Source organism: Miscanthus floridulus, chromosome 18 (genome assembly GCF_019320115.1).
Source record: "Miscanthus floridulus cultivar M001 chromosome 18, ASM1932011v1, whole genome shotgun sequence".
NCBI classification, from domain to species: domain Eukaryota; kingdom Viridiplantae; phylum Streptophyta; class Magnoliopsida; order Poales; family Poaceae; genus Miscanthus; species Miscanthus floridulus.
Genome location: NC_089597.1, coordinates 108,043,307 through 108,052,370, shown reverse-complemented (window position 1 = coordinate 108,052,370; position 9,064 = coordinate 108,043,307).

Genomic DNA, 9,064 nt, shown 5'->3' with positions numbered 1-9,064 from the left:
ATTATTATGCTGAAAACCCGAGACTTGCTAGTTCACACCGGACGCGTCCAATCGCTCTCTGCAATGAGTTAGAGCATCTAGTGGCACTTTAATAACCACATTTCGATACGAGTTTCACCTCTCTTAATAGTACAGCTATCGATCCTAAATATGATCACACTCACTAAGTGTCTCGATCACCAAAACAAAAAAGCTCATATCAAGTTTCACCTTTGTCTTGAGCTTTTTGTGTTTCTCTTTCTTCTTTTTCAAGTCCAAGCATTTGATCATCGCCATGCCATCACTGATGAGGACATCACTTATTCATCACATACAAGCCAAGGAGAGGAGGAGGACCAGCATGGGCGTCCAATTCATCTTTCTCATGGTGGAGGCCCAGTCCAACTGAAGTTGGAGCCTATCTCGGGTTCCAGGACCAGTCTGCCTTAAACTGGTCACCCAGGATGCATCCGGACTCCGTTTTTGATGATCCACATATGGTTGGAAAGCTACTTTGATAAGGAAGCCAATACAAGTGGTCTCACATCAAAATACCTTCGTAATCAATAGGAATCATCAAAACAAGTCAGTGTCCATAATCTGTTAGGGTGCTACGACACCGTCTTTTGGTCCATTGGACCGTGTATCGTGTTTGGGCCCATTAGGGGGCATGTCCAGGGGGTGATGCCTAAGACTCTATAAATAGCAGCCATCACTCTCTTTATGGTTTTGGTTTTGTTTAGTTCTTGATTTCCTCGTGAAACAGATATCGTTTTGCTACAACTGTGCCACCAAGGCTGCTTGCTGTGAACCAGAGCCCTAGTTCTTGATCTTGTTCGCCTATGGCGATTAGTCCTTTCGAATAAAGACTTGAACTCCTTCTTGTTATCATAAGCCTCATATTTATTTGTAATTTTAGATTGCATTCATCCCATTCATGCTTGTGTTCTCGATTCGCTTGTAGGAAAGCCTTCTCGGCGAGGTCAATCGTGTTCGCGTGGTTGATAACCAATAGAGCAGTGGTGTAACGATTGCAGGGGTCCGAATCAGTCTTGGTTCGAAGCCTAAATCATCAACGTCGAGTCTCCACCAATCGACGCTATCATACCTTTCGGAAGATCGGGCCTAGTCTACATCAAGTGGTATCAGAGACCTTGTTGCCCGTTAGGTATAACTTTGTTTTCCCCTTTAGATTATTACTGTTTTTGCATTACCTATAGTCCACAAAAAGCTAAAAAAATATACACCGCCACATATTCCCTGTCCTATAGCCTCATTGTGCCATGCAATTTCGTCTCTATGTCGCGTGGTTGAGTTTGTGCCCTAGGTCAAGCTCTGGTTGCTGGTTTAAGATCGTTTTTAGTCCAGTTTGTGTTTTTCCTTTGTTTTTCATCATAATCCGTGAACACCTTCAAGTCTTGTTGTGTTTCCTTTATATCCATCAAACCCTAGTCCATGCCATCTAATTTGTTATACTTATCTTCACTGTTTCCATCAAATCCTTGCTGCCGTGACCAATTTTGCGCGCATTGTTCCCGTTGTCCTCTAATTTAGAGTCAGTTCATAAAGCTAGTCTAGTTTTCGAATACGAACTCAGATTTAGACGTTCCATATATCAAAATTGATTAGAAATTTTTTTTGGATCTATCCATCCTCAGCAACACTAGGGTCAGAGATTTTTATTTTGGTCAAAAACTGGTCACAAGATCCTCTTTTCGTGGTCACAAGCTTTTTGTTGATTTTGAGCACGTCTTATGAAATTTCCACAGGCGACGCCTTTCACTTGTTTAAGCTCATATTTTCTGTGGTTACTTCTTTTGTGCTCCTAAGTGAAGAAAAATATCAAAAAATAAAAAGAAAAAGTCGAAGAATCCCAAAAAAACAATGACAACCCAAAAATAGAGAAAAAAGAGGGGCAAAAGTGGAACAATATCTAGAGGAGCACATATAGAGTGCCATTTGTGCTGTGTTTGCATGTGCTGATTTCTGCTTTGTTCCTAATCATATTCCTGCTGTTCACATCACTTGATACATCTGGTACTTAGAACGTGAGTAGGCCAGCAACTAAGATAAGTACTTGGGATACTTATTCAGCTTTGCTATTCAGTTGTGAATTTTGCTATTCCTTGCTACTATATTATGCCTGTCCAAGCTCCACTTTCTTCTAACCAAGTATAGGTTCACCTTGCAACTGTTACACTCAAGCTACTACGGTATCACAGTCACCGATCGATTGCACCGCCTGTTGCTTTGGTAAGAACACTTGTAAGACCGTGGTAAGACGCTTGAGAGTTAAGTGCCTTATTTTTCCTTGTCCACAACCTAAGTAGTTGGTAGGGATAATACTATTTGTGTTGTCTTCTTCTTTCTACTAACCATGTTAGGAAAACTGGAAGGCAGCGGCAAAGGAAACAGGGACACACCTACAGATTTCAATGACTGTGTTTCTAAGAATGAGCTTCGTGCCGTTCTTGATGACAAGTTCAATGAGATCCTTCAACAAATCACCTACTTGTCCAAGAGGATTGAAGATGTTGAACAATGACATCCTGGACCACGTCCTGAAGAAGAAGATGATGATCTCTTTGAGGAAGATGGTGGCAACGTGGAGGCTGAAGCCAAAGCTCAACGACGTGCTGAGGATGCACGTAATCGTAATCGGTTGAACTTTAACCAACATGGTATAAGAGGTAATAACCAAGGTAATAATGATCTTTTCCCTAAAACCAAGTTTAAGATACCTCCTTTTTTTGGTTCTACTGATCCTGAAGCATATTTAGATTGGGAGATGGTTGTAGATAAAAAATTTAGCTCCCATCAAGTCTCTAAAGAATATAGAGTTAGACTTGCTACTAGTGAGTTTACTAGTTTTGCTCTTTTCTGGTGGAATGATATTTGCAATAATGTTAATGCTAATGCTAATGCTCAAATACCTCAAACCTAGACGGTACTTAAATGATGAATGAAATCGAGATTTGTTTCTCCATACTATCAGCGTGATCTGTGATTAAAACTGCAACGTTTAAATCAAGGTAGTAAGACTATTGAGGAATATTATCAGGAGCTTTTAATTAGTCTAGCACATAGTAACATACAAGAGGATGCAATGGATAAGTGTTCTAGATTTTTTGGAGTTTTGCATCGTGAAATACAGGATGTTCTTAACTATAAAGAATGGACTAGATTTTCCCAATTATATCATTATGCTCTTAAAGCTGAAAGGGAAGTACAGGGACAACAACCTAGGCGTTCCACGACTCCGTCCGCTCCTTCACGTCCAACCAAGGTGAGTAAATTTTCTAATGTGCAGACACCACCAGCGCCTGTAAAGAAGAGTTCTTCTATCACACCTTCTTCTAGTGGATCTGCTACACCTTCCTCTAATAGCTCTTCTAAAATTGTTTGCCACCGCTGCAAGGGCATGGGACATATTGCTAAAGAATGCCCTAGTAAACATGCATATATTGCTACTGATGATGGTGGGTATGCTAGTGCTAGTGATGAAGAGAATGAATTTGCACTTGCAACTGATCTTTATGTAGATAAATTTATGGATAGTGCTGAAGATCCTGATGAGGTAATTGATAGTGTGACATGCACTGCAAACTACAAATCAATCCATGTTCAGCATGTTTTGAGTACACAAGTTGAGCCAGTAGACAAGCTATAACACCACAATTTGTTTCAAATGTTCCTCATTGTCAATAATTTCTGTGTTCATGCTATAATTGATGGAGGGAGCAACAATAACTTGGTAAGTTCTGAGCTTGTCAAGACCCTTGGTTTATCTACATGTGCTCTTCTATATTCATACCATGTTCAGTGGTTCAACAATAGTGGTAAGGCAAAGGTAACATAATCTGCTCGTGTGCATTTTTCTATTGGATCATACCATGATTACGCTGATTTTGATGTTGTGCCTATGCAAGCTTGTTCACTTTTGTTAGGCCGCCCTTGGCAATATGATAATAATGCTCTACATCATAGTAGGCAAAATAGATATACTTTTATATTTAAGGGAAAGACAATTGCTTTACTTCCTTTAACTCCTGCTGAAATTGTGTAATATGAAAAGAAACTTGCTGAAAAGAAAAAGAAAGGCGATGATAAAGACTTTAACAAACCAACAAATGAACCATCAAGTAACATGAAAGAAGTTTTATTTACTCTTAAATCTGTTCTTGCTGATCATGATGAACCTTGTTATGCTTTAACTTGTACATCACCTATATGTCCACTTGGTCCTGCTTCTAGTGCTATGCCTCTTGTTGGTACTAACCTTTTGCAGGAGGAGGATGAAGTCCTAGTAGGGAAGCCACCATGGCAGCCGCCTTTGCAAAGGATTGGGCGCCAAGATGAACGTCTTCTTTCGGAGCCATCGTTGCTGTCATCCGTTGGAGGAGACGATCTACTTCAGTCGAGGATGACTTCAATTCAAGAAAGGGAGGGTGATGAGGACATCACTTCTTCATCACATACAAGCCAAGGAGAGGAGAAGGACCAGCATGGGCGTCCAATTCATCTTTCTCATGGTGGAGGCCCAGTCCAACTGAAGTTGGAGCCCATCTTGGGTTTTAGGACCAGTCTGCCTTAAACTGGTCACCCAGGACACATTCGGACTCCATTTTCGATGATCCACATATGGTTGGAAAGCTAATTTGATAAGAAATCCAATCCAAGTGATCTCACATCAAAATACCTTTGGAATCAATGGGAATCATTGAATCAAGTCAGCATCCAGAATCTACCAGGGTGCTACGACACCGTCTTTTGGTCCGTTGGACCGTGTATCGTGTTTGGGCCCATTAGGGGGCGCGTCCAGGGGGGTGATGCCCAAGACTCTATAACTAGCAACCGTCACTCTCCTTAGGGTTTGGGTTTTGTTTAGTTCTTGATTTCCTCATGAAACAGATATCGTTTTACTGCAACTGTGTCGTCAAGGCTGCTTGCTGTGACCAGGGCCCTAGTTCTTGATGTTGTTCGCCTGTGGCGATTAGTCCTTTCGAATAAAGACTTGAACTCCATCTTGTTATCATAAGCCTCATATTTATTTGCAATTTTAGATTGCATTCACCCCATTCTTGCTTGTGTTCTCGATTCGCTTGTAGTAAAGCCTTCTCGGCAAGGTTAATCACATTCGCGTGGTTGATAACCAACGGAGCAGTGGTATAATAGTTGCAGGGGTCCGAATCAGTCTTGGTTTGAAGCTTAGATTGTGAATATCGAGTCTCCACCAATCGACGCTATCGTACCTTTCGGAAGATCGGGCCTAGTCTACATCAATCACCATCATCATGATTTTCACCATTGCTTCATCACTTGGAGTAGTGCTACCTATCTCATAATCACTTTAATAAACTAGGTTAGCACTTAGGGTTTCATTAATTCACCAAAACCAAACTAGAGCTTTTAATCTCCCTCTTTTTGGTAATTGATGACAACCCTTTCATAAAGATCTGAATTGAAATTCATTTGAATCCATGTTGCTTGCCCAAGCATATTTACCATGTGTAAAAGGATATGAACAAGTTTCATGAATCCCAAATGGTAGCAATTGCCCCCCTATATATGTGCTAAGAGTTTGGATTGTAGCTTGCACATATGCTTAGTAGGAAATATAGGAGACAATGTCTACCAAATGATGCTAAGGTATAACAGATGGACCTTTGAAGCGTGATACCAATCAGAGTGCACCAATATACCATCCTTAGCACCATTAGTAACTAGACATACACAAAAACTAGAATACCCAATAAGATCAACATGAGAAGCAAGGGTCTAGTTTCCATAAAATGAACATAAGTCTAGTTTCTTAACCTATGCATGCTAATTTTTTATTTCATCATTCAATCCTATAACTAGCATATACCACACAAGCATAAATATTGAAATTTAAAACTTGTGCCATGCAAGCAAACATATGAAATGCACATTCAAATGCATCCACCATGTTTATGAGCTTACTCTCCCTACTTGTGTGCTCAAAATTTTAATTGATCCCTTACTTTGTAATATCTCTCCCCCTATGTCAATTTCTCAATTTCTCCCCCTTTGTTATCTTTTCACTATCTTTGTACACTATTTCTCCTCCTTTGTCATCAATGACCTCAAAGGTTTAATTTTAAATAGGTTGATATTATCAATGCCAATCAATGGGGTGAGGATCATTTTCCCAAATTTGGTCCTAATCTAGATCACTTGCCAAAGATATTTAACTCAGTTTGATCTAAGGACAAGCTTCTTCACACCTTCAAATAAGGGTTATCTTGTATCATGTTGAGTTAAACACTTATATCTCATTTTCTAGATCAAACACTAGGTTTACAAGCCCACAAATATGCCATATGCTACCTATAATACCCTAGGTGTTTGTCACCAGTTAAGCAATGGGTTTGAGCTCAAACATGACATGTTAAGTGATGATGAAGGTGTCAAGATCAAATCTACAAGAGTGAGCTCCAACTTAAACTTGGACAACACACCCTTACTTACATGTGGAGAGCAAGGCTTAAACCTCGTCAAGTCGTTGATAGTGTCAACTTGAATCTTAATTAGCTGCTAATGGAGAGCTCTAATGGCTAGGCACCCTTAGTGGGTTTTGTAGATCATTAGGTGGGCTTCAACTTTACTTTTGGGCCCAAGGTCCAAATCAGCCCATAGCTAGCCCAAATCAGATCCCCACCTCGCCCACACCGATGCGCGCCAGGTGTTCGACGGTAGGCCCCAAAGGGGACACGCGATTGCCATGCTTGCCACCCCTGCTCCATGCATCGACGACGCCCTTCACAAGCCACGCTGCTACCAGGCATTGTCTTGCACCAAGCTCTAGTCCATGCTCGCCTTCTCTTCCCTTTCTCTCACTCTCACCATCGCTGCTGCTCCTCCATGTCTACTGCCACCATGGTGAGCCATCGGGCAGAGCTCAAGCTACTACCATGGGCGCTGCTACCTCTCCTCCTCCTTTGCGTAGCTCTACGACCGCCTGCTCCACTACCGCACGCTACTCTCTCGCTAGCATTGCTGCTACTGTCGCTCGTGGCCACGCTCGCCATGGATGCTAGGCAGAGCTCAACGCCACCTGTGCCTCTCATCCCCTCTGTGCCTCCTCCACTCTCGTGACCACTACAATCGCCTTCGTGATGGCATGTTCCATCTCTCGCGCACGCTCGTCCTCACCTCTACTTGCTCTCTTCCTCACACACGCTCGCGCGGCCGCCACCGTCAGAGCTATGCCATTGGTGCCACATGGCTAGGCTATCCTGGCCCATCTTGGCTGAGCCAAGTAGCCCCATGGGTGTACTCTGGTCCTTGGGTGCTCCCTGCCGCTGCTGGCTCCTATTGGCCAAGCCGGCCAACCCCGCAGCTGCTGCCGTCGGCGTGGCTACCATGACCATCACTGGCTCATGTGGTCGGCCCTCCACCGACCATCTTCATCTATGATTGGACCTCCTACGGGTGTGGCTAGTCACTTTGATGCTCCGGGACCCCTCCTTCGCCGCCGACGAGCACCATGGCGGCTGAAATCGAGAGCTCCGATGAGCTGCTCTGTTTCTGGCCAGGTGAAGAAGAAGAGGGACCACACGTGGAAATAGAAGGTTTTCTAAGAGGTTAAGTGAAGAACCTGTGACTCATTGTAATAGTGCCGAGAAGGACTGGTTCGCTGGTGTTTAATTCGTGTTTTCTGCAGGGACCCCAGTGCAAAAGTGTTTTCCTTTTCTTTTTCATTATATGCATATAATTGGCTGAATTTGAAAAATCATAACAAATTGTAGAAAAATCATAAAATAACAAATGTAGACTTTTTGGAATCCTTGTGAAATTATATATGCAATGGATCTATAATATAGCATGCTTTAGTTTAAAGTTTTTGCTGTAAAAATAAATTTATGCAGTTAGATTTTTAATACTGGTTATGTCTTGTCTTTTCACAACTATAGTTGTTGTGCTCAAATAAATGTGAAATTTTTATGGAATGCTACTAAGGTGGCGATTGATGTCTGGTAAAATTTTTTGAATTTTAGGCTTGATGGTTTAAGAGCTATAAAAATAACAATTTTCCTTTGTTGCTTTGCTCCTATTCTGAATAGGCCTGAATATTTGTGTTAATTTGGCTTAGCTAAGTAATGAATCATGCCTTAATGACAATAAATGAGTTGTAGTACTTTTATTAAGATTGTCAAAAAGCTAAAGATCATAATTTTTGGTTAAGTAGATTTTTAATTATAGTTGCTTAAATTTCTATGGTTGTTTCTGTCCAAACCTAGATAGGGTTTACTTGTTGGTAATGTGTGGCCTTGTTAATAGTAGAATTAGCTCTAGATGTTTATAACAAAGTTGTTTATAATTTTCTAAGATTTCTAAAAAGTCTAGAACCACATTTATTGGTCATGTGAAACTCTAGTTATAGCTGTTTAAAGTTGCATATCAAATTATATCCATATTTTGGATAAAGATGCATTTATTGGATTAATTGGCCTTGTTAACTGTAGAATCATCTTAAGATGAGAATAAGAAAGTTGTAGATAAATTCATAAGATTTTAAAAAAGTTATGAGTCATGTTTATTGGATGTATAGAACTACAGTTATGCTTCTCTGAAGTTCCTATCAGTTTTCTATCTATAATTGTACCACTGTTATTTGGGTTGCATGTGCAGTTTTGCTTGTGCAATTATTTTTGTGGTGTAAATGATGTTTGTTGTGGTTGTAGTGAATACCAAAGTTATATATAATTTCATAATATTGCTTGTGTTCAAATTGCATGACCATAGGCCTGATAGTTTAGGAGTTATGAATTTGACAAATGATCTGTCATGTTTAGTCTATGCTCTGTGCAGATTTGAAGGATTTCATTGTTTGACCTAGTTAAGTATAAAATCATGTATTAGTGATAATATAAGATTTATAGTTCTTTATTTAATATTTCCAAATTATCCTAGATCACCCCTTTTGGTATTGTAGAGCTCTAGTTATAAGCTTGTGAATTTATATGGCAGAATCTGTCCAAGTCTGGACAGAGGTGCTCAATTGTGCTTGATTGACCTTATTAATTGTGGAATCACCTTGTGATGATAATAAACATGTTTT